We start from the raw sequence: 27,875 nt of genomic DNA, 5'->3' as shown, positions 1-27,875 counted from the left end.
TAATAGAAGAAAGAAATAATATAAATTTTTACAATTAAAAATAACAATAATACGGAAAGTAATGAGTGCAAATTGTGAATAAAAAAAAAAAATAAAGCAATGTAAAAACGAAGAAACATTAAACAAATACAAATAATATTAATGTAACATTATTTATTAATGTTTCCATTATAGAGGACTTCGAATATAATTTAGGAATACAAACAATAATAATTTTATAAATAAACTGAACATCCTCTCCCCACCAAAAAATAATTTAAAACCGATATATTAAAATATATTTCTTAACATTAATGTATTATTTTCAAAGCATACATTTTTTTAAGGAATATTCAAGTTATTACAAAAAATATATGACTATAATTTTCAAAAGAAATTGATTATTTAAAAATAATTTCATAAAATCTTCAAACAAACACAAAAAAAACCTTAGAATTTAGCAATATTAACGTAAAAATCTATGAGTAAGGTTGGATAAACATAATCGTAACTACTCATAGTAATACATTTTATATATCGTTATAAAAAAAAATAATACATTGCCTAAGTAGTATTATAACATCCTGACCCCTCTAGGGAAAGACATCCGCCTTGTGGCGATCCTGGTTGCTATACCATCCCCTAGCCCTGATGGGCTTTACCAGAGGTCATCTTTTAGACCCTCTAAATTTGATATCACTACACAGTCATCAATTTGGCTTCTGTCAAGATGCCACCGATGCAGATGAAATTTCAATCAGTGTATTTACAGAACTTACTATCGCCTGCGTATGGCCTCTTCCAACCATGACCACCTACCGTATCTTACAACCCTCAACTATCAAATTAACCGATTCTTGAAAGCACAATCCCTGTGCTTTTCTCTAACATCGAAGGTTTCACACAAAAACTCTTCCTATATATAACTTCAATTAGACTATACACTCAGATCATTACTTGACCGAGTCATTAAACATCAGAAATTCTATCCTAAGAAAAACAAGTGTTGATCGCAATAACGACAATTTTGTCTTACTATTCAATTTACTTAAAGTAAAAAATTTAATTAGCCACAAATTTAATTAGCCTCTAATGAAAACATTCCTCTGCTCTGATCCACTTTTGGGAGCAAGGTCTCCCACACTGGAGCTCTACCGCAGAGTTCTTCACATATCCATTCTCATCCTAACAGTGAATATCTAAGTTATCCAGGGCTCGATGCCAAAATGCCTATCATGGCAAAGTAAGCACAAAGATGGGCCCCTAGCGACCCAGATTTACTATTCTATCTATACATTTGTAACAAATTCAGCCTCTCTCAGCCATCCTTTGCAGGGCTAAGAATCTAAGGAAGCCAGCAACTATGTTTCATTCCCTTTCGATTTTCCTATTAACTTGCAGATCAAACTTACAATTGACCCTCGCAAGCTTGAGTGGTGAAAAACGGTTGGCTATATGCATCTTTAGCAGTGGAATCTGCAAGTTCATTACCCAGGATTCTCACATGGCTAGGGATCTAGCAGAAACTTACTTGTGTGTTGTGACAGTTCAACTCAACAAATGCATTATGAATTTCTGATAGGATGTCTAGAATACAAACCTTCTAAAGCAGTGTTCCTCAACCTTTTTTTTATGGCGGACCCATAAAATTATAGAAAAATAAATATACAGGAACCGGCAGACCCTCCACTCATATTTTTATTTTATTAGTAATTAAATTATCATATGCATAATATTAATTAATATCATTTCTATCTATAACAAAACAATATATAAATGAAAATCAGAAAATAAATAACCAAAATTAAATGTAGGTTGTTTTATTTTATAATAGGAACTAAGAACAAATCATATTACAAACTAATCGTAAATAATGAAAGTTAGTGAGAAATTTGTTGTTGCTCATTTTGCACAATTTTTTCAATGTCTGATTGTAAATTACTTAAACCTAATACAAAGAAATGGATTTATTGATGAACGATTTCTTGTTTTATTTTTAATAAGTGTCATAGATGAGACTTCACACAAATATGTGGTAGCAAAAAGAAGTAGTATTTTCATGGTTTTGTTATATAAATTTGGATATTCATTTTTTATTGCAGTCCAAATTTAATTAAATTTGTCGTTAAAAATTTGTGTTTTAATGTTATCTGAACTCAGTTCCAAGAGATGTTCTTGTCTTCGTTAATTACATTTTTATTATTGCAATTATTCTCAGTAAAAGTTATCCATAAATTCATCTCCTGCAAATATATGTTTATAGGGAAATATTTTTCAAATCCATCATACAATGACTTTAAATGTTGACTTATTACTACATTCAGATTATCGATATTCTTTTTGTACAGTAATAAAATATTAATAAGAATTAAATACATCAGGATTATTTTCTTTAATTTTTTTAAAGTGCATCAATTTTGTTATAAAATTATATGCAATTGTTATACTTCCCTGCAAACCTAAATTTAATTTGTTTATGTAAGAAAATATGTCACTTAAATATGCCAGTTTTGCAATCCAATACATATTGGAAAAACATTTTGATAACAGAAGCTGTTTTCTACCAAAAATATCTCCATTTCTGTCCTTAATTCATGAAGTCCTGTAAGCACTTTTCCTTGCAAGAGCCATCTCCATGAAATAAGAGAGTCATCTCTTACTTCTCCATGAAGTAAGAGATGCTGGTGTTCTGCTCCTAATTCTTGACAAAGAATGGTGAATAATCTAGAGTTACGATAGCTTTTCTTCACACAATTAACAATTTTTGTCGATTCCAAGAGAATATCATTTAATTCAGGTGACATATTCTGGCTGCTAAATGCTGGCAATGTATTATGCAATGTGTTAATAATATGTCAGGAGGAGCAATTTCTTGATTCCTTTTTGTTACTCTGCAATGTTTCCCAGTCATATTTGCTGCTCCACCAGTACATAGACTGATATAATTTTCCCAGTTTAAGGAATAGTTATTAAACACGAATTTAATTAATCAAAAATTTCAGAACTTGTCATGTGGGAATCTAAATTTTTGCAAAATAATAATTCTTCTTTAATTTCTTCCGAAGAATAGTCTATGTACCTTACGTAACAGAGCAAAATAGCTTTTTTTAAGGATATAACATGATTCGTCGATCTGGATGTCAAACATTGGTGATTTTTTAATACTTTTTAACTGGTATTCAATATTTTCAGGTAGTTTCAATTCAATGACTAATTGTATCATTTAAAAAAGGAATTGGTTTGATCTGATCTGCAGCTGAGGGTCCAAATATTTCATTGCAAACATCAATTTACACCAGTTTAATTAAATTTTCTCTGGTTGTGAACAATTTTTTTGTTTTGGCTATACGTAGTGCAACTAAATATGAATATTTCAATTGTGATTTATTTTGAATAAAAGTTTCTTTACATTTTTTATTTTGGAGATTAAATTCTTGTTTTTATCGTTCAAAATATTCCAATGGTTTCTTTTCTCATTTGGGATGTCTTGATTTTAAATGTAGCAACATTTTGGACAGTTTCATCGTAAAATTATTCTTAACTTCCTTTACATATTATGTATATTATCTTCTGCCCAAAGTATAAAACCATATTTTAAATACTCATTATTATAGCATCATGTGAAAGCAGATTTATTTTTCTTATTTGGTGGACATTCACTTTCTGTTTCAGTCGATTTTATCCCAGAGTAGAACTTGTCTTTTTTTACTCATTTTAAGAAGAATAAAAATTTGTGTTTTTGCAATAATTAAAAGTAAACCACTTGACTATAACACTACTACTCAACTGTGTAAAGTAAATAATGTAATTGTAAATGTAGCGTTGCAGTTAGCTGCAATTGTACGTGCACATAGCTGTCATAAAACAAAAGTAGCACCAAAGCTGTACTATTTAGGGCGGCATTGTTTTGATATCTTCCACTCCTACACTTCATACGTCGCAGGATAGTTTCTTGTTGCCAACTGTGCAAAGAATATAATGTATTTAATAAATTAAACATGCACCACTATTCACCAATGTATACGTACAGAGCATTATTAAATAATTACACAACAGTGTATAAATTCTATATTATCGTTATATGAAATTTTTCTCATACTTTTTAATTTTTTTTTTTTTTATGTGGACAATCTGTTCAGGAGTGGCATTATCTCACGGGGACCAGTGGTTGAGAAACACTGTTCTACAGCTTGGAGTGCACTACACGAATTGCTACAAATAAGATGTGACGGTATTTTGGATTAAAGGTACTCAAAATCTTATTGGTGGCGTACAGATCAGCATTATATACACTCGTAATACCAAGCAGACCAAACATCTAGATTTTGTCATTTACTACAAAAGCACATCCAATGGTATCATTCTGTTTCGACCCATCTGTCTAGACTAATGTCTACTTAGGTAGGTAGCTACTTTGGTAGGTTAATCTTCTAGATAACATAAAAAAATAATCAATTAATTAATTAATGATGATGTTCATTTAAATAGCCTTTCTTTTCTTCTTCTTCTTTTTAGTTATATTAATTTATACAGCTGTCAATTTTCTCTGCTGGGTGGTAACAAGCATGTAGTTTCACAACAGTGTATATTAATCTGTTTTATACACCATTTATTCCACTGCTTAAATGATGTAATAAATGCACTCTAGCTACTTTGGTATTTTCACCTTCATACCTGAGACAGACATATAAGACATAGTGCACATCATAAATGGCCCTACACTCCGGACATAAGCCTGAATTAATCAGACCGTACCTGGGCACAATATCCAGAAAAAACTGTGTAATATTAATCTACCTAACTACCTGCATACTTCTCACATCAGGAAAAATTCTATGCATGTAATGGCCATCAGGTGATTCAGCTATTAACACATACAGTAGTGCTATTGTACATCATGTACCAACCAAGATGCCTCATTAAAACCATATATATGAAACCTTATGTACTAATAACATTCCTAATATTGTACTTTTTTCAACTTCAGTTTGTTCTTTATTTCAAGGTATATCACACCTTGTAGACTGTGCCTGTTAAGCGGCATTACATCAGAAGTTTAAACTGGGGGCTAACATCTGAAATATCTTAGGCAACAATGTCCTAACATCTTACGATTTCTTAAGGCTGTGCATCTGGATTCAAATATTTTGTTTTTGGCTTTTGACTTACGTTAATAGTTGTTTTAAACAACAAAATTGTTGTTTTGAAACGACAATTTTGTTGTTTCATGTTAGATTTTTAATATTATTTTTATTTCGCACTTAAGATACCGCATAGGTGTTTTAATTTTTAATCATTTACTATAGTAATTTTGTGTCTGGGTGCTGATAACATGTTGTGCCCTCAAGAGAAAATGAAATCCTTGAAATTTTTTGATTGAAAAGATGACTAAATGTGAGGAGAGTAATGTCTGACTAAAATGTAAGGAAAATTTTAGAAAACAAAAGAGGTGATGAAGATTGTGATAATAATAATGAATAGAATTTTGGCTACAGAAGTGATAATAATTATGATTTGGACAGTGAAAGTAAGATTGAAAACATTGAAACACTTACTTCAGAACAAAGTTCTAACAAAGCTATTAAAAATATCGCTATCAAACAAAATTGGAGCACAGACTGCTGCTGCTTTTGATGACCAATCTGCTCAAAATTTCCAGATAATGTTTAATGGCCAGTTAAATCATTAAATTTGAGAGCTATCCCATTTGCCAGGAATACTTTATAAAATCTTATAAATGTACCAAATGAAGAAAAAAGTTAAATAATTAAAAACAAAATTATAGTACATAAACAGATCTGTTATTTATTATTAGCTGGTCAGAGCTTGTTTCACTTGCTATGTCTTGCCATGGGGCTTCGCCACCTGGACCCCTACTGTGTTCATTGCTTGTGAGAATAATACTGATAAAAATTTTCTTTAATAAGACCGGTTATATGGACCGGTTTTAATGATTTTTATTTTCTAGAAATAATTCCTATGTTGGTTCCATTGTAAGTTTTCCCCTTACAATTAAGTCAAAAATTTTTTTTTTAAATGAAATATTACATTGTCTAAATAAACAATTTGAAGACAATTATTTTTTTAAATTCTTTGTTTTTTATTTATTTGTCATTGAATTATTTCATTCATTTTTTTAAGTATGATTAAGAATTAAAATAATAAGAATAATTATTTTTGTACATAAAATTTATGTATTTATGTTAGTTGATGTTTTTTATGTATACAATTTGTAGTCGATGAAATAAATTATTAGATGAAATGATTCTCTCTAGTCATTAAAATCTTAGCACAGCTCCCTTGTGCATGTCGTCAGAATCCACAGAGCCCCCAAGGGAAGATAAATACATTAGATAAGGGAAAAAATAACAGTTAGAAAAGGATGATAATCTACAACACAATTTTGAAATAAGACAAACGAATGTTCCCAAAGGAGTAGAACTAAATTAGTTGACTTGCTATTCAAGAACAAATAATGTCTTGTTATTCACAAGGGACATGTTTTAAGTATTAAACAAAAACAGTAATAACATGAAAAGCAAGACTTTAGTATTGTGGAAGTTAAGGAATTATGTTACTTAATAATATAGTAGCATGAATTTGTAAACATACAGAATGTATCATGAAGTTCTCCCGGGACTTTCATAGCCTATTCTATTCATGAAAATAACAAAAAAAGTTCACATAAACATACATCCTAAAATGTTTCCTCTGCAAACTATGGCTGATGAAAGATTTCACTCAGATTTCAGTTACTCCGGTGAAATGAGGTCGTACTGAAATTTTAGGAAGATAATTAAGGAGCAGAATTACTGATTTCTTATGGATTTTGAACTGAAAAATCAAATAAAATAGGTCCCAGAACCGTACCTGCAACAGTTATTGAGAAATATAGGGTGAAACCAATAAATTGGGGGAAAGCTCCTGTTTTTTATATTTGACATAATAAGTTTGCCCAATGAGTAATAACACATAAAACAAACAAAACAAAACTTGTAGAGAATTTAATTCAGAATAAAATGGGGTAAAATAAGTTGAATAAAACAAAGAAAAATTGAAAATATTCAAAATTTATTTAGAAACAGTACACTAGACCAAAGCGTATTATACATACCAGTTTATATTAATTGTTCAAAAATGACGCTGCCATTTTTACATTTCTTGGCACGATTCTGTACTGCAGAAGTGTTTTTTTTTTTAATTCTTCAGGGATGTCCTTAAGTTTCTCAGCGCATCCATAATGCGGACAATTAATCATGAGAATGTATTTTTGTTTTGTATATAATATTTTTCATCCATGTCCAGATGGAAAAATCTAAAGGTGTTAGATTAGGCAATCTTGGTGGCCAGGTATGTGGACCTTCGTGACTGATCCACCAATTTATTGGTTTTCACCCCTATTTCTCAAAAACTATTGCAGATATGGTTCTGGGACTTATTTTATTCGATTTTTCAGGTCAAAAACCATAAGAAATCAATAAGTCTTCAATTAATGTCCTAAAAATTTCAGTATTATCTAATTTCACCTGGGTAGCTAAAATCTGAGTGAAATCTTTCATTAGCCATAACTCGCAAACTAAGTGTTTTAGAACGTAAGTTTAGGTGAACGTTTTCCATTATTTTCATGAGAAGAATAGATTATTAAAAGTCCCAGGAGAACTTTGTATTACACCCGTATATGTAATAATGAGTTATTCTCCCAGTAAATATAGCTAGAATAGCAACATTAAAGCAGAAAGTATGATGATCATGCAAAGAACGGGTATCAGGTTTTAACAAATTTTTATGTTTTAGGGTCCAATTATTTCATCTTGACCAAAAAATGTATGTAAGTATTATGTGTATCACATTGCTTTTGGTCTTGTATCTCAGGATTGAACAAACTGATTTTCATCAAGTTTGGTTCAAATATTTCTATATATATGGGACATTCAACCATATTAATTTTTTTTTTCAAAATTCTTTAAGGTGGTGGGTGGACATTGAAAAAAAAAACAGATTTCGATTTTCTTCAGACGCATTTTTGAAAACTTTAGTAAGCCAAATTTGTTGTTATCTACAATTCATATTCATATATAAATAATCCAAAAAATTTTTTTTAAGGATCAACCTCCACCTCTTAAAATTGAAAAATATGTTTTTTTCTTTTTCTCTATCTCCCTTTGATTTAAATATTTATTTCAAACATATTTTGAAACTTTAAACTTCATAAATAGAGCTATCATGAAAAGTGTACATTTTTTTAAACCATAGATCCTGGACTTAAACTGTAGAAAAAGTTCTTATTTTAGCATTTAATGAATGGGGTGTTGTTAGAGTTGAAGAAAACTTTACTTAAACAATTTTTTTAAACTTAACCTATTATATGAATATTTTGGAAAACATTTTCTTAAAATTTATTCCTAACCTCTAAAAAATATACATGCTGTTTTTTTTTTGGTTTTTTTCGCTCAAACTCTTTTAATTTTTAATATAAACAAAATTTTTTAAATATTTTTCTTCATCACTTAAAGATTATTAAAATTAAAGTAGCTTCAGCACCTATATTATATCCCAGATCCAAAATGAGAAGCAATTTTTTTCATTACTTTAATAAAAGTTATACTTTTTAATAAGTTATACTTGATCAACATAGCTGGGATAGTCATGCAATACTTTGTCAGCTTTTTTTATTTATAAACACTTCCTGACCTACACGTAAAACATCCAAAAAATTACTAGTCATGAAATATTATCTTACTTATTTTGATACACTAACTACAAGGGTCAGTCAAATGTAAACCATACTTTTATTTTTAACATTTATTAATATAGAATAAAAATACAAAACATATTTATTGCTTTTCTATGTAATCTGTGTAGTTCTACACATTTTACCAATGTCTGGTGAGTTTGTGGGAAAAACAATTTGAGGAAACATCATAAACCAAATGCAAATGAACTCTCCTACTTCATTATCAATCTAAAATCAATATCCTCCTAGTACCTCCTTCAATGGCCTGAACAAAAAAAAAACACAGGGGGATAAATCTGGACAGTATAAGGATATTTAAGGTTTTCCAGTAAATTTCATCCACTTTATCCCGAGTGTTGAGATCGGCTGTGTGAGGCTTGGCATCATCGTAAAGGAGAATCAAAATGGCACTTTTAGTTCATGTAGACAGTTTTTATTTTGTCCAAAAGCTGGCAGTATGTCAGACATTGTACTTTGAATGTGACATTTGAGGAGAAAATTGAAGAGCAATATTCTTTTCCATTCCCAAAAGATGGAGACACAAACTTTTTCAGCTGATTGACACACTTCACCTTTACAGACAGGTTCTCCATGCTATTCCACTACATACTTAAGAATGTAATGATGGATCCATCACAAACAATTATTTGATGTGAAACATTGGCTCTCTCTTGTCAAAATCGATTCAAGAGCCTTTGACAAAATTTCTTAGGGCCTGTTTCTGATTTTGGGTTAAAAGTCTTGGAACATACTTTGTAGAACCCAAGGAGCTTTGTGATAATGGAATTACCATTCCTGACAGATCCGCCGAAACAATTTTATACTATAAAATGTCAATCATCTTCAATCTGATCATGGATTGAACAGTCACAATTCCTTGAACACCAACTGTGACTCATTTTCTACAGCTTCAAACCTTATTTTACCCAGTTTCTTAATTTAGTCATAGTTTTGCCTATGTGACAATGTCACATCCCCAAAGTGTGCATGCAGTCGAGTCAAAATTTCATACAGTTTTGACACCCTCATCTATAAGAAATTTCACAATAATACATTGTGAATCTGACAATGGAACCTCTTGATCTAACATAACACTACTGACCAGAGATAAGTGAATACTAAAATATCGGCGATTTGAGCCCCTTACCACATCAATACCTCTGTCACTGTAATCCATCACTAAGCCATTACATATTGGTATGCAGACCGTGAAAACAAAAGTACAGTTTATGTTTGATTGAACCTCATACCAATGAACAATTTGCAAATTTACCATTAATAAAAACTAACATAAACGTTCTCATTATTTTTATTTATGAAAAACCAGTAACAGCGTACTATCTCTGACAATAATGTATAATCATTTAACATACTTTTGAAGTCACTAATGAAGAATAAAATTATTTAGGTCTAAACTAAATGTAAAAAAAAACTTATAATCCTATTTATGTTTTGTCATATGAAGAAAATAATTTGTTAACTTGCACATGTTTGCTTAAATTTTTACACAAAATAACTCATTCTTTTAACATATCCCTTAAATTTCAAATCTGTACCTTTAATCAATTATCAGCTATTATTATTCACTTTGTACAACCATTTTATCTTTTAAATTAGATACAATGTAGAAACAGCAAACAAGATTTTTTGTCTGCATCATTATTTAAAATTGATGAATTTTATAAGTTTCTTTTTTTTCTGGATGATTAATTCACAATAAAAGCTTGAAGCCTGTGCAAGGGAATATGAAATGGAAATTTTATAACATGTGAAAAATGCCATACCTGACAGGATTTGAACCCAGGGCTTCAGTATAAGCAGCCAAGACGCTACCACAGAGATCAGTCATCACTAAGCTGAATTTTTTCTTTTTTTTAATTTTTACACACAAAGAAATAATTCTTTTAACTGAACTTCTAAATGAGTAATAAATTATAGGAGTAGGTAAATTCTCTCTCTCTTTCGACCCTGCCTATGGATACAAAGCCAAAATGCTTTTATTAAGTTTCATATATTATACTACCACATACCAGTAAATATTAGTTTTGAATTATTATTTTACTTTTGTTTCTTTTAGCAATTTGTTCAGGAATACAAAGAGACTAAGAAATTTGCAATATGACAGAACGAATCAATCACAGGCAGTTACAATTTAGGGTGTGTTTAGACAAGTCCCAACCCGCACTATACCTGGTCTAGTTACTGCCTCACTGTCATTTGGTTTTTAGCTGTATTAGTGAAAACTAGTAATGATCTCACCATGGTCAAAAACTGAATAGAGTACTTTTGCAGTACAAATTTGCACATGGATTAAATATTAATCAGTGTTCAGAGGAAATGACCCTTATGCTAGGAGAGGATTATCCTCATCATACAGCAATATTTAAGAGGTACCGAAAGTTTGAAAGAAAAAATTTTGGCATAGAGAATTCTCCAAGGTTGACCATCTTTGTCTGTGATGAAGAGAAACATTGCTGAAGTACAAAATATACTTGAGACAGACAGACATACCTGTCTACAACCAAACGAGGTGTCCTTGGGCATTAACGGACCCACAGTTCATGCTATTCAGCGAGATCACCTTCATGTTAGGCACCTTTGTACCCTTTTGGTGCGCATAACTTGACCAATGATCAGATGGCATGTCACGTTTTCATAGTGCCATAAAATGCTGAAAAAGTTTGAAAACAGGAAATCCCTACGTGAACAGTATTGTGATATGTGATGAAACTTGGGTGTACATTATGATACCTTGAATATGTGGGGACCCCCCTGCCATTGGCTGTTTGAGAATCCAAATCAGTGAAGAAATTTTAGAACGAGTTGTGTCAAAAATTCAGAAGTCAGTTACAGGGGAGTGGTATACTTAGGAATGCCTGCCTAAAGTTGTCAAACCAATCTAAAAACAGTGCCTAAATTTATGGTTTCTCACAACAATAACACTCCAGCACACTGCTCTAATGTTTGTTCTGAGTATTTCACCAGCACTGAAATAAGACTGTTAAAAGTACACTTCCTAAACTCCTGACCTCACTCTACATTCTACAATTACATTCTACATTTTTTTAGATATTACTTAATTTCCTCTTTTATCAGTTCAATTAAAAGTAATTTATATATAAAAATCTATAAAAAATTATTTTAAGTTAGTAATAACATTTATAAAATACGATACTGGCCAATTTAAAATAACAACAAAAGCACAGAGCTCTGACTAACGTTTATAAGTCATATAGTTCTGAAAAAAAAATGGTTTTATAAATTGAATAACAGCTCATAATCAGTTAAACATATAGATCTAAAATTTAAGGAGTGATAAAAGTTATAAGTGATAAGTTAAAAAAATGGACTAGCTTACATAAAACTTTGAGTAAGATTGGTGCAATAGTTCTTTAATACCATAAAGTCTAGCTATCAACAAAAGACACGAAAGATAATCGTTTTCCAAACTCACAGTAAAAATATATCTTGAAAAATTAAAAGTCTAAAACCATCAAATGTAGAATAAATTTTGATGTGATTTGTTTTGAAACTGGATGGATAGTTTGGTTTCTATAAGGATTCAAACTCAAATGCATATAATTTCAATGATGACAACAAAAATTATAGCTTCAATATTTAATGCAATAGCAAACATTCCAAATTCATCTGTTATTCTTGAACAAATGATGTACATAAACTCACTACTGTATATTTCCATCCAAACAATAATAAATACAAACTAGAAATTACCTGCTTCTGGCTGCTAACACAGCTTTTACAGCACAAACCGGTTCTCTTGTATCACCAACAAGAAATGTAACGTCACACAATTCTGGCATGCTAGCCAAAAATTTCATATCTTCAGCTAAACCAGTTTTATTTTCAAACGTACTAGATCTGGCTCATCTGTCATCAGAGTAGCTTCAGCCATTACACTGCTTGGTACCACTTGCACTTCAGGCATCCTAAACTGCAAAATAAAACTAAATTATTATTACAATAAAATTAAAACCTGATAATTTTTTAAGATGTTGACACTAACTTATGTGGTTTTTAATTAGATTAGTTCTTTCAAATCTTCAAAGATTCATCGCCAGGGTAATTTAAAAGCCTTCAAAACGTATGAGGGACAATCCAAAAATTAACATCTGATTGGTCATTGAAAGTTAACTGGTTGCCATAACAATTCAAAGCAGCCATAATAGTCACCAGCTATTTATAATCTCATTGCATGCCCATCGACTGTGCTGTAAAACAATGGTCAATAAATCAGGTAAAAATCAAGTTTTGGCATTGATGTTGAAATTCATGATTTAACTGTGTAACTATTCCATATTCCATGTAAAAGTGGCTAGAACAAGGTGAATCATCCATTGAAAAATTCACCGCTAACAGTATATATGATAAAAAGAAATTACAATGGGCTAAGAAATACATAAACTAGACTTTTGAAGATTCTTCAACGGTTGATTTTCCCCAAGAAATTCATTTCACTGAGGAAGGAAAATGTCTGCAGTTTGTTTGAATGGATGATGGAGAATATGTTTCTTCTAAACACATTTATTTTATTTGTGAAACACCTGATAAAACAAATTTTTTGGGGCCATTTTTTTGTTGAAGGAGTTCATTGTGTTTCAATCAAAGGGAAGATGAATTTAGAAAAAATATATAATGATTTTCTAAAACAGAGCTCTGCCCTTGGAAAAGAAAATCAGGGTATTCCACCAAGATCTTATTCTCTGTAATTTTTCAAAAACAGCAAATAATCTCAAGAATTACAATAATATCCGTTTTCTTAGGCAGGCTAGGAAAACTGCTGAATTCAACCCTGTTGATAATTTATAGATCATATGGTGAAGTAGTAGCATCTAAGCCTTTCATCCCGATGGTTGATCTAGTGATGAATGCATCTTCCCAAATCAGCTGATTTGGAATTCGAGAATTCCAGGGTTCAAGTCCTAGTAAAGGCAGTTATTTTTATATGGATTTGAATACTAGATCGTGGATACCGGTGTTCTTTGGTGGTTGGGTTTCAATTAACCACACATCTCAAGAATGGTCGAACCGAGACTGTACAAGATTACACTTCATTTACATTAATACATATCATCCTCTGAAGTAATACCTGAATGGTAATTTCCAGAGGCTAAACAGGAAAAAGAAAGAAAAGAAAGCCTTTCATCCAGAGGTCCTAGATTCAAATTCCAGTCAAGCATGAAATTTTTCTCATACTACAAATTCCATTTCCAGATTCCATGTGCAAGATTCAAAGCACCTGTGTAATTCCACAAACCAAAAAATAAATCCATGTGCAAGTGAGGAACCAGTTTTGGGATAAAAAATTGAAACAAAGTATAAAATTAATTTAGCCTACTCCAAAAAAAAGTAGTGAAAGAGGTAATAAAATAGAAAAGCAGAAATATTTTATACTAGGAAAAATGTATGTTAAGTTAACCTCAGTTATCCTTTCGCTAGTTTATAGAACATCATTACCCCATGAATTATATTACATTTATTGCTGCACATATAAACGACTGTATTAACAAAATTTATAACTCATGTTCATGTTCATTCCTGAGCGTTTAAGGTAGTCCCCCATCAATAGGTTAGTGCAATTAAGGTGATTATGTTAGATTTTAGCAAGCATGTTCATACTTTCTGATTAGATCATTGTACTACGTACGAATACTGATATTTATTATTAAAATTACACCACACATCTTAGTTATTTGAAGTGTTGTGTTGTCATTATCACCGTTGTAGTAATTACAATTCAGTAATGCTACAAATCTTCCTGTGAATATATATGAATTATTTGTTTTATCAAGAGATAAAATGAATTGCATTTGGTCTGTTTTAACATTTTGGTATTTTACCAGAAGATAAATAGTGTAATCAAGGGCACGTCATGGCATAAAATCTTTTGAATGACTGAGAATGGTGGCAATACAAGAAAAGGCAGTACCTATTCACAAGGCAAGTGTCCAGTCTGATACATGGTTGCAGGGCTCTAAACTAAGCCTTGATAAAATGTTACTATTTATTTATTCATGGAACTATGAAATGACAACTGAGGCATTCTGTGAACACAAATTAAATATCAACCATATTACAGCTGTTGACTGGAAAAATTATCTATGGGAAGTGTGTGCCAAGAAGCTTTTAAAATCAAATTGTGTAACTGGCAGCCCAGGTCTGACAGTAGAGATCAACAAGTCTTTATTAATAAAGAGGAAAAGTCCCTCAGGAGCAATTGCTGTTCGGAGAGCTATGCCATGAAACAGAAGGTTTCATGATGCAGTAGATAATCGTTCTGCAGATATGATATTGCTGATTATAGTACAGCACACTGTACCAGGTTCAATAATAATTTCTGTCCAGTGGAAAAAATTTCAAATGGTATATGTAATTTGAACAGGAATTATGTACACTACCATTCACAGAATGCAGAATTTCATCGATCCACTAACAGTATCACATACTCAAAAAGTAGAAGTACAGGTACAGCTAAAAATAAAATGCACTGTAAAGTAGCAAGAGAATTTCTGAACAGCTACTTGTGCAAATTCTTATCGTAGAAAAATAAAAACTGATGATCGCAATAAGTTTCAAGCAATTCTTTCTAGAGATATGAGGTGTGTGAGAAAAGTAATGAGATTGGTAACACTGCGAGCTATCTGGCAATGCTGTGTCTACCGGTCTGTCCTAGACCGGTTTGTTCATCCCTTCCACATGCTCAGTACGAGTTTCAACTCTGTTCAGCCAATACATTATTTCTGACAGCGCCATCAGTGAAGTTGTGCTTTTGTTGTGTGTTACGAAAATGGAGCATCAGAATTTAGAGCAAAGTTGTGCAATCAAGTTTTGTGTTAAACTTGGGGAATCCACAACTGTGACCTTTGAAAAGTTGAAACAGGCCTATGGGGAACATTACTTATCAAGAGCATAAGTTTTCCGCTGGCACAAATCATTTTTGGAAGGCCGAGGACACGTTGAAGATCAACCTCGCTCAGGGAGACCTTCAGCTTCAAAATCTGACGAAAATGTTGAGTGTGTGAGGGTTCTTGTGAGATCAGACCATCGTTTAACAATAAGGATGATGAGTGAACAGTTAAATTTCACCGTACATCAAATTTTGACAGACGATTTGGACATGCAAAAGGTTTGTGCGAAATTGGTGCCGAAAAACCTCACAACGGAACAGAAAGACAATCGAAGAAACGTGTGCGTTGATCTCCTTGAGGATTGACAATGACCAAGAATCTTCAATCGTGTGAACAAAGGTGATGAATCCTGCATATTTGAGTACGATCCTGAAACAAAGAGGCAAAGTGTAGAGTGGCACACTCCATCTCTCCTCGACCAAAAAAATGTCAAATGAGCAAATCAAAAATCAAAACCGTGCCGATTTGCTTTTTTAGCAGTAGGAGTATCATGAATAAAAAATTTGTTCCTCCAGGACAAACTGTCAACCAAGTGTTTTACAAAAGTGTCCTTGAAAGGCTCAGGAAAAGAGTGATTCGCATGAGACCAGACACTGCAGACAAGTGGATGCTTCGTCATGACAATGCCCCGTGTCACACGACCATTTCCATCACAGAATTTTTGACCTCAAAACACATTCCTATGGTTCCTCAACCCCCCCCCCCCCCTATTCATCTGATTTGAGTCCTTGTGACTTTTTCCTTTTCCCGAAATTGAAACGTGTCTTAAAAGGACATAATTTTGAAACTCTAGAGAACATTCAAAAGACTGTGACCGACCAGTTAAAAGCCCTACCAGTTGAAGCCTTCCAGTGCTGCTATCAAGAGTGGGAACAATGACTCCGTCAGTGTATAGCCGCCCAAGGGAACTACTTTGAAGGGGATAATATTGTTGTTTGAAAAAATAAAAACTTAGGTAAGTAAAAAGTCAGTGTCATTACTTTTCTCACACACCTCGTATTTCTGCTTTTTGGCCTACACAATAAATAATTGTGTTCAAATGCCAGTATTCAATGTTTTGAATATTATTACCTCAATTTCAGCTTTCATTAATTTAATCATTTCAATTGGAAAATTTTTTTTTAACATTTTATAAAAATTATTTTTGACATTTTTATAAATTTATCTATTTGCACATTTTTTATTAATTTTTTTTTTAAATGTAAATTAATTAAGAATTGCTTAAATATTTTTTTTCTAAAGCTTATCTAATTTTTTGATAAAAATACAGACAAAATATATTAGGGGAAGATAATGGAAGACAACCACTATTAATCTTTAACACAAAAGAGTCTAAAATTTTTCAATTAATTCAATAATAATGGGAGAGACTGCATAACAAGAAATTACACAAATATAAAAGTAAAATAATAGATTACATAAAAAGGAAATATTAAATGAACAAGTTACATTTTTAAAGAGAGTATTATTAGAAATCCCCACAATAAAAACATCAACAATACTTGGTGAATAAATACCAGTACTTTTACAGATGTTTTAATATGTAAATACATTTTAAAGGATTTATAATAACTTGATAACAGACCCAGCATTTCTGAAAAAAAGAACCAAAGGGCAATTCACTAAAAAATGCAGATAGAAAACTACTATTATAAAGTAAAGAAAAGCTGAGAAGTGGCAACAGTACACAGAAAGGAAAATTCGCTGGTGATATGTTGAATAAAAAAGAAATAAACTGATGAAATCAGATTAGAATCTAAAATTTGAGTTTTATATAGCTCTTACATTTTATAGCTCTTATAACAATTTCAACCCTGTTGAAATTGTTAAGAACTATATCAATGGAATTATGGGATTCCACCTCTTTAGTTGGTACTGAATTCTATAATTACATTAAAAGATTTATAATTTGTCGAAATTGTATTCTTTTAAAAATTATTATGGATGTATATGCAATTTCTACTGTCCTGTACTGGAATGATGTAATATCTAAAACATAGTATTTTCTTCGTTCTATAGTCATTATTGCCATATTGTATTTTTATTATGCTTTTAATTAAATCATCATCTTTGAATGTACTCTGTGATGGTACATATTTTATATTTATATACATCAATGTAATATTTCTTGAGTACATTTTCTTTTTATCATTATTAAAAACTTCCTAAATCTCTAAATTATATTTTCAGTCATTAATAATATGTTTTCATTTTAATAAATGGTCAGCTACATTAGATATACTACAGCTGACCAATTACTAAAATCCAAACATTATTACTTTTTGCAAAATAATTTAGATTTTGTAAGTTGGTAATAATGATAAAAAAAATGTATATTTAAGTAACTGACCATTTATTAAAAGGTATAAATAATATTGCTGTTATATGTATATAAATGAGGGCTATTTTTTAAGTTAGATCAGATTGGCTACGGAGAGAGGTTTAGTTCCGAGCAACTCAGGCTTCAGGATGCTTGAGCTGTGGGGGTCAACAACATAAGATGATGTTTAGCACGGAAAAGACCACGATGATGCTCCTCACATGCTGTTTGGCAGTGAGTTGGCTAGCCCATGTTTCAAAGAAAGGCTAGCATATAAAGTATGTTGAAGTTCAAAAGTAGCTCAGGTGTTTCTTGATGAGAAGTTGCAATTTAAGAAGCACCTTCAATATATCACAGGGAAGGCCTGGAATGCTTTCCTGGTATTCAACTTGTAGTCAATCCTGATTGGGGGTCTTAATTTCAAGACTATGAGCATTCTGTATAAGGCATGTGCAAGGCTATTATGCTAAAATGTGGCACCTGTTTGGGCTGATAGGCTAAAATTTACTGATTTAGGCTAAAGTTGTCAGGATATTTTATTGAGGGCTCAATGCCTTATATTGTTAACAGTAACGAGTGGTTACCGTACAATTTCACAGGAGGCGATCTTGGTAATCACGGGTGTGAAACCAATAGATTTGATTGCGTCAGAGAAACAACAGTGTTATGTTGCAAAGAAGTCAGGTGAGCTGACTTTAAAAAAAATTCGAGAGATTGAACAACATGGTGATGCCTTGTGGCAGGCCAGATGGGATGAGGCAGAGGGTGGGTGTTATACGCATGATCTCTTCCCAAATGGTTTGCAGGATGCGTTTTGGGTACACCCTAATAAGTACGTGACACAATTTCTTTCTGGCCATGGCTCTTTTCAGGACAGACTGCAGATATTTGGCCTTCTTCTTTCTTTTCTTGTTTAGCCTCCAGGAATTACCACCTTCATTTACACTCATACAAGCGTAAATGAAGTGTAGTCTTGTACAGTCTCGGTTCAACCATTGCTGAGATGTGTGGTTATTTGAAACCCAACCACCAAAGAACAGTGGTATCCACGATCTAGTATTCATATCCATATAAAAGTAACTGCCTTTACTAGGACTTGATTGCTGGAACTCTCGACTTCCAAATCAGCTAATTTGGGAAAACATGTTCACCATTAGACCAACCCAGTGGGTTAGATATTGCCGTCCTGCCAGACAGGCAGGACAATGTCCATGAAGTACTGCGATTGGGCCGACCTTCTGTAATCACAGATGATTTGGTACGTGAAGTTGGGACAAAAATTTGTGAAGACCAGCAATTCATGATTTTTCACTTTGTCACCGATATTCCCACAAGTTTGAAATTCAGTGCTATACAAAATTATTTCTGAAATCCTGCAGTTCAAAAAACTGTTCTTGCGATGAGTTCCTAGACTGCTTACTGAGAACACCACAAAAGGAGAATGGCTAGGTGTTTTAACATTTTTGACTTGACACAGTAAAGAACTTTACTGTAGGAGATGAACTTTTACATTACACTTTTGTCACAGGAGATGAGACATGGGTTTCTCACATCACTCCAGCATCCAAGCACCAGTCAATGGAATGGCGACATACAACATCTCCAGTCAAAGTGAAAGCCAAACAGATAATGTCAACATGCAAGATTATGGCAACTGTATTTTGGGATAGACTGTACATGGGATAGACTTTGATGAAGCTTTAAAATGTCATACAGAATAACCTATGTGGCCTACTGTCATCTGGGTTTTTGTTGCAGTATGACCTCATTCTGCAACTCAAACTGTAGAGTTAATAAGATATTTTAGAAGGGAGCAAATTGAACACCCACCATACAGCCCAGACTTAGCACCGAGTGTTGTCACCTGTTCTGCTACCTGAAGGAGTTTCTTGGTGGTCAGTGGTTTGACACTGATGAAGTGAAAACAATGATTGAAGACTGGTTGTTTTCACAAACAACAGCCGACTGATTTCTATGACATGGGGCATAAACAATTTCGTAAAACACTATGATAAATGTTTAAACAAACAATGTAACTAGGTAAAAGTAGCACAAAATGTAAAGAGTGAAATAAAAAAGGTTTTTAACCATACCTTTATTAGTTTTGTTTGTATTAGAAAATGGATCGGACGTTACTTAAAAATAAATAGCTCTCATATATAAAACAACACATAGTAAATGGTACACTCAGAAACTATCTTTGACATATTTGAGTCTATTCCCAGAACTTTAAAACTAATTTAAAACCGTATGATAAGAAAGAGAATCTTATCTAAAAAAAAAATTCAATTGTAAATTAACTTAAAAATTAATAAAATAAAGTTTTTATTTATTTATTTATATAACAAATCTAATTACACGATTTAATATTGCTAAAAATACTTTTTTTTTTAAATAATTAATTTTATCCTATCACCAAATTGTGATTCACATAAAAAAAGTGCAAACATATAAAAATTACCATTAGAGAGCATCTGGTATAATAGTTTACAAAATAAAAATTTGATTTCTGTAAATTTCCAATTAAAAATAATCTTTCTTTTTAAATATATCTTTCTTTTAATATAATCCTTTTTAAATATAATCTTTCTTTTTAATATATATGTGTATATCTGACACCTTTTCTTCAGGTTTTTAAACCTCAATCTGCATTTCATTATCACCAAATTATGGTTGCTATCAATGTCTGCTCCAGGGTAAGTTTTGCAGTCAACAGAGAATTATATAAAGAACTAAAAAAAAATTAAAACCAAACAAAAATTAAAAGTTTTTTTTAAAATAAAGTAAACATAGGCCAATATTACGTGGTTAAAACATTTTGTTCTTAGTGTTTGTTTATCAGCAAGGTTACATGTGATTATTTTACTTCTTTGTCACTCATTAAACGCTTTACAAATTAATATTCTCCATTCTTCTAAATCCTCAGCATCCTCTTTTTCTTAATGTCTGTAACATCATTCCTTCAAATCCAATCATTCCTTCATCCTCTTCTTCCCTACTCTTAATTTCTTAACAGATACCATAAATGTCAGTTGTATTCACCGGAAGAAAATTTGTCAAATGCTTTTTTGAAAATGTTCAAAATATTATAGGTAATGTCCACACGATAGTAAGTGGTATCTGGATTAGAAATTAATGAAACAAAAGAACTAGGAGAGAGTGAAATAAGGATGTATGTCATCTAAAAAAAAAGAAAGGAAGGAGAAAGAATAAAGGAAATTAAATATGCAGATAACAAATGTTCGCTGTTAGCAGGGAATGAACTGCATTTTATAATGAAGAGAGAGTAATTATAATTGTTATCTTAAACTGCTAATTAACTAGCTGATAATTAACTAACTCTCATCATAAAACTCTAGTTACTGTAAAAGCGGGGAAAGAGCTGAGAATAAAGATAAATATGGAAAAATGAAAGTTTGGACACCAGAATTGACAAAAAAGTAGGCTCTATATATTGTGCTGGAAAGAAAGATTAGAGAGTAGACAGCGACTTAATTACTAAAGAAGTTATGTGACTTGGAATGAAAGATGTATGCAAGAAATAAAAAGTTGATTATCTACAGGAAAAAAAATTTTTTAAAAGTGAAATGATAAAATTAAACAACACAGTTCTACTCATTTATAAAAGGATTATCAAATCTAAATGATAGGCTTCTATTATCTTACTAAATACTTTTGTTTAAATTCTTGTGTAAAAAAAAATTGAGCAATATTTTACATTTTATACATTTTAATCACACGATGGACATCTTTAATGAAACTGATTTTAATTTAAAAAAGAAGTTTTAAAAAATTCTTCAGCTTCATCAAATATTCCATGAAAGCTCTTTGGTTTTTTTTAACAGCAGTCATATTTTTTTTTTGTCTTCAGTCATTTGACTGGTTTGATGCAGCTCTCCAAGATTCCCTATCTAGTGCTAGTCGTTTCATTTCAGTATATCCTCTATATCCTACCTCCCTAACAATTTGTTTTACATATTCCAAACGTGGCCTGCCTACACAATTTTTCCCTTCTACCTGTCCTTCCAATATTAAAGCGACTATTCCTCCAGGATGCCTTAGTATGTGGCCTATAGCAGTCATAAACAAACAAAAATAAATAAAAAGACTGGCACAGTTCTATGCAAGAAGACTGACTTTTTGTTTCTAACACCCGCACTATTTTGTAGTCGGAAAGTACTGATTTTTAGAGTACAACGCATTACATAAGTTTAATAAACTAATAGACCATACATACAAGCATCAAATTTCACACTCACCACTGTGACTAACTGTATAAGCATAAATTAGAAACACACCGCTACACAGTCAACATAATCTCAATCTTTTTTGACCTCAAATTGAGCATAACTCAAGAACAACTTGAATTCTTCATCGAATTTTCATATGTAAAATTTCAGATACAGTACATCAAATCTAAATTTCAATAAAACTGATCAATAGTTTTCAAAATGTTAAAACCACAAAATTAGGACTATACATATATATGAAACCCCAATTTAAATGAATGATATTTTCGTATTCCTAATGATTCAAAACATAAAGAAAATTCATTTTCAGCTCTCACTACCACCATGTAACTGAAAGTAATACCGTACTTTTCTTGGAAAGTTGGTAAAAAAATAACCACACACTAATGTTTGTATTGCTTATACGGATTGTTCTCAAATGTTTTTAGAAAGTTTGATAAATTTTGCACTTAACTTCTTCTCCATTTCATCAGCTGTTTCAGCAGACTTTTTCCTATAACCATTTGATTTTGTTATCTCTTTCTTTCTTTTGATTTTAACTCTCTTTTCAGCTCCTAATGCCATGATTGCATCAGCTTCCTTGTTCAAAATTCCTAATGATTTTTCCATTGCAAATTTTTCTTTTTTAGCGTTTTTATTTTTTTCTTGAATCTGTTTTTTCATCTTCAGTTTTTTTATTTCTTCTGGTCATGTAAACAATGAACGCTAGCCTAAGGTGCTTTACTTAAAACATAATCACAATTTCTTTCTCTGAATACATCATAAATGATACTCGATGGAATTAAACTTTCTTCCTTCAGATTTGCCACAATAATCGTTTTAAATCTGAATAGCTTCATTCTACAGTTGCTTGTCCATAAGATAACATTAAGATAAGTTGTACCATATTCCAAATATCACTATCCCCTTTTTTAAAAATTAATTACCAAAAAAAGCATCCAGCTTTTATTTATCCCTCTGAAATTCATTGAAATTAATTGGGCATTCCAACATTTCCTTCAAGAAACAATTTAAATTGCTGTAATGTTGTATTATAGATATTTGAATCGATTATGTACGGTGTACGTATATTTTAAAACTTGCTTCAAAAATTTGCAAGCCATCAATGCAAAATAGATAAATTTTTATCTAAAATGATTCATGAAAAATATTTTGAATGGATTTTTCTCAAAACTTTATTTAAATAAAATCTTGCTCCATTTACCCAAATATTACGGTTAACTTAGCATTCAAAAACCCTTGTATTTGAATAGATGCATGAAATCACGTGAAAAACTGCAACTCAAATCACATATGCAGGAACCTATGGAGGCACAGTTTATAATTTAAACTACTTCGGGAAAGAGTTGCATGTAAATTTCATTTTAATAAAGAAGAAAGTTAAATACCTAAGAGCCTATGCTCATCCTGGTATAAAAAGTAGGGGGTTTTTATCAATTCACATATTATTTCTACATCGTGCAAATCAAAGTGATTCAAGCATTCGCAATACAGCCTTATGCTCCTGAAAACATATGATATTCCTGACATGAATTCACCACAGAAACCTATAATATGTCATAAAAATAATAACAGTGAAAATCAATTGAAATAGTTATCATAATATTATAATACGATTTGACAGAAGTTTTTTCAATATTTCTCAAATCACAGTGGAAACTAAACAAGAACATTATGAAATGATGAAAATTACACATGGAATCAATTGTTTTCTTTCTTAGACTTTTAGTGGATATAGTATACCTTACATCTATTCAACCACCCACTTCAGTTCAAGTGTCTGTGGATAATTTAAATTAAATAAAAAATATAGGGTGATTATTTTTATAAGGCAAATTTTAATGTTATTTTCACGAGTATACAAAAAATTGAAAATTCTCTGGAACACAAATAAATTGGAGGGAACCAGGATTTTTGTTACGGAAGAGTGCAATAAGGAAGTAAATATGATAAGAAAGAAGGTAATTAAGATATAAGTTAAGCAGCAGGAATCAAACAAAACGGTAAACTTAGAGGGAACAACTTCTTTAGAAGATAGAAAACTGCATTATACAGAAATATTGAAGGTACATGGAGAATATATGCAAGTGAAGAATCAGAAGAGGGAGCAAGGAAGCGATCGGCAAGAGTTCTGAAGAATGTTAAGAAGCACAAGAGATCATCAGGGCAGTCAACCTCACCATCCACTGGTAAGATTAAGAATTTTTTTCATGCGGATTCTGCATCTTTATCAAGCAGAAAGTAGAATGATTTTATGATGATAAAGCATGTTTTATAACTTCTTAGAATACGGAGGAGTTTTGCAAAATACTGTATTAATTTCAGTACTAATGAAACAATGTGCATGCCACTAAAACATTAAATAATTTGTTTTTTAGAAACTTTCTCATTTCTGTGGTAGTAAAGTATTCTGTGCCCTAATATGACTGATACATTATGACCGTTTGCAAATATTGCTGTCAAAATAAACAAATGGGTAAGGTAAATAGGAATAAGTCAATTTTTGGTTAAAAAAAAATTTCATAACAGAAACCAATAATTAGTACAACAAATTTATGGCTAAATTACATTTCAGGTAAGCCAGTTTATGATACTATATATGTGTATTTCTATTAGTAGTAATGTTGGATTAGATCTAATGCATTGTAATGATAGTATTAAAAACAGTTCTAAAGCAAAAATATTAATACCTACTTTCCAAATCAGAACGATTGGATGAATTTATGACCGATAACATATCAGAAATCGGTTTTGTAATTGCTGTATTATAAATATCACCATTTAAAAAGCCCACACAACTAATACAATAAAATATACTAATAAATGAAACTTTTACATACAATAATAGTCTTATAAGCAGACCAAACTTTAGACGCAATGTAAACGACATACATAACCTGAATATACACGCATTTTGTTTTCAAAAAATATCCAGTAGAATGCGGTAAAAAATTACCGCGATTTATAATAAGGGGCATATGACGTTTAAAATAACTAAGTAATAATGAATATTAAGAATAATGATATAATAAGTAATAATGAATATTAAGTAATAATGAAATACTTAATTATTTTTACAATAATGGAATATTGAAACGGTACAACATCCTATGTAATCATGATTGTTTTAAGAAAATCTGACTACATCCCATCGTTGTAGATCCCATTACATAATTTTGTTATCTTCTGAAATCCTATTTAATTCTTAAGTAGTTCTGTTAATGCTGATAAAACTTCCAATTTTGGTTTTGCTGGTCCTACTTAAAGTTTTAATTTTATTCCAGCCTTTATAAGATCATTTGGCTTCCTTTTGAGCAATGTTGTTACTTTATACACTTATTCCACCTTTCAAATATCTTTCCCTCTTCCTATAACACTTTACCATTTTTACTGGCAATTTCTTTAGTGTGTGTACCATTCCTATGCTTATCTCATGTTACTGTTTTTACGTTTTATCACATTAGTTCATACCAAAATGTTTTTTTCTGAATTTTTCACACATGGTGAAACAGAATGTACAATGATAAACATATAAACATTGGAGTCATGTTTGAAGCAAATTTGAGACCAATGTTGGACACATTGTAACGCAGTGCCTTGATCATGACATGGATTCTAAATCTCAGAGCTATATACAATCACAATTTGTATACAGAGGGGTTGTTATAAAAGTATACTAATGTATATTCCCTTTTAAAAATTGACCCCTCCTTCTATTGAAGCCTAGACATCTGTAAATGAATAATGAAATAAATTTCAAAATAAATCCAAAATCTCTTGCATTATCAACACGGGTTAGATCATTGTTATTAGTCGTACAGCTATGGTAAGGAGGATTCCTTTTACTGATTGAAGAAGAGAATAATTCTCTTCTTCAAAAAAAAAATAATATAATTATTACATTTTCCCTTATTCATATCTAGATCACTTTAAATTCACCAATTAAATACACAATCTGCATGTTCTCAAAACATAATGTAGTCATTCAGTTCAAAAATGTATATATCATTCACAAACATTAAAAACTTTAATTTTTGATAACTGATGACAATTATTTGCAATTAATAAAAACAATGGAGTAATAATTTACTGTGATGTATTATTTTCATTCAGGTAACTATGACAGAATCTCTTGGTGCATAATTTATACACAAAGATTTTGATTTATCTTCAATTAATGATATGGTAGCTGTACTAGCTGGAATCCTATTCTAAATTGATTTATTTTGTCTGTGTCATATTAACAAAATTATGAGGTGGCAGTGTACATATCTCATGAGCAAAGTCAGGATCCTAAATTTTCTTGAATGAATCCTACCACTTTTTTTATCTTCAATTCCCTACCTCGACAAATTATCAATTACCATCAGAAATATTTAAAATGATAGTACTACTCAGTGCAATCTGACACCTTTATTTACTCTTAACCTCTTGGTCAAATTTCCTGGGTGAATGACTTGATATTTATATTTCTCTTTAGCAATGTTTATTATGTTTGTTGGTAAATTATATTTTTCATGGTTTTCCAGATATTAAAATTTTCTTAAATTAAATATTTAACCAAGATTTTCCTTCTACCTTCACATTCATAAAGCCTATTCTAAATCTCACATCAGCCAACTCTGACTTTCTCACCCACTACATCCAACTTTTTATCTCAATTACTGAAAATTATAATTGTACTGAAAAATGAAGAGATAATAATAAGATTTTACAAGAATAGAAGCTTAATCAGAAAAAAAAAGAAAGCTAACTGGCTGGGATACATTCTGAAAGAAAAAAAAATTGGTTAAAACAGCATTTTATGTTCTTGGATGTCTGTAGCTGGAATAAGCAAACGATTTGAAAGGCCTTGAATACCTTCCTATGATTCCAAAATATAGTTTTTTTAGTAGGAGACATAAATATTAATTAAAGAATAAACAGTATTTGTAAGCATTATCTAAAAATATTTGGTATGAATGAGTACAACTCCTTAGTTAATATTGATAATAGAGGTACTGATGATGATAGGCCATCCTGTATTGATCACGTTTTCTATAAATCAATTTTATATAAACACAACGTTTCTAGTGCTGTCATTCTGGTACATTTTAAGGATCATAGGGCTTTTGCTATAGTTATTTCTAAGGATGGAGCTCAAAGTAATTCATAAAGGATTTTAAAGAGGTTAGGATTAAGGTAAATTAAGATCATATTTACATGAACATGACTGGAGGGAAATTCTTGATGACGATGCTAATTTTCAGTTTAATAACTTTTTACATATTATATTAGGGTATATTAATCAATCAAAATCTGTTATTTTAAAATAAACCTGTTTATTTATTTTAAGCCATGGATAAAATCGGGCTGTGCACTACAATTTCTCAGAGAGAGAGATGGATAGTATAAAATATGGCATAAAAATTCTCACAACCACAAAATTAAGACTGAATCATTAAGTTTAAGAACAAGATAGATGTATGGATTATGGAAGCTAAAAAACAACATTTTAAAAATATGAGGAAATTACCTGCAAAGAATCACTGAATTAAAAAACCATTGTACTTCTATGCCTACTATTAAATATAAAATATATATAAATGTTGTTTCTGATACGGTAAAATTGCTAATATTTTTAATGAATATGGTTCTTGGATCTACTCTATAATTTCTATTAATGT

General features: G+C 31.1%; 1 pseudogene; it reads right to left on the bottom strand.

Moving 5' to 3' along the window:
- LOC142326567 (putative HERC2-like protein 3) overlaps positions 1-25,063 on the bottom strand; it is an 80,249-nt pseudogene extending 55,186 nt beyond the window's left edge.
- Positions 25,064-27,875: the final 2,812 nt, after the last annotated feature.

The sequence above is a fragment of the Lycorma delicatula genome, chromosome 6 (assembly GCF_047948215.1).
Source record: "Lycorma delicatula isolate Av1 chromosome 6, ASM4794821v1, whole genome shotgun sequence".
Classification (NCBI taxonomy): Eukaryota; Metazoa; Arthropoda; class Insecta; order Hemiptera; family Fulgoridae; genus Lycorma; species Lycorma delicatula.
The sequence above is the reverse complement of the archived record's forward strand: the minus strand, read 5'-3'. Positions and strand labels throughout refer to the sequence as shown.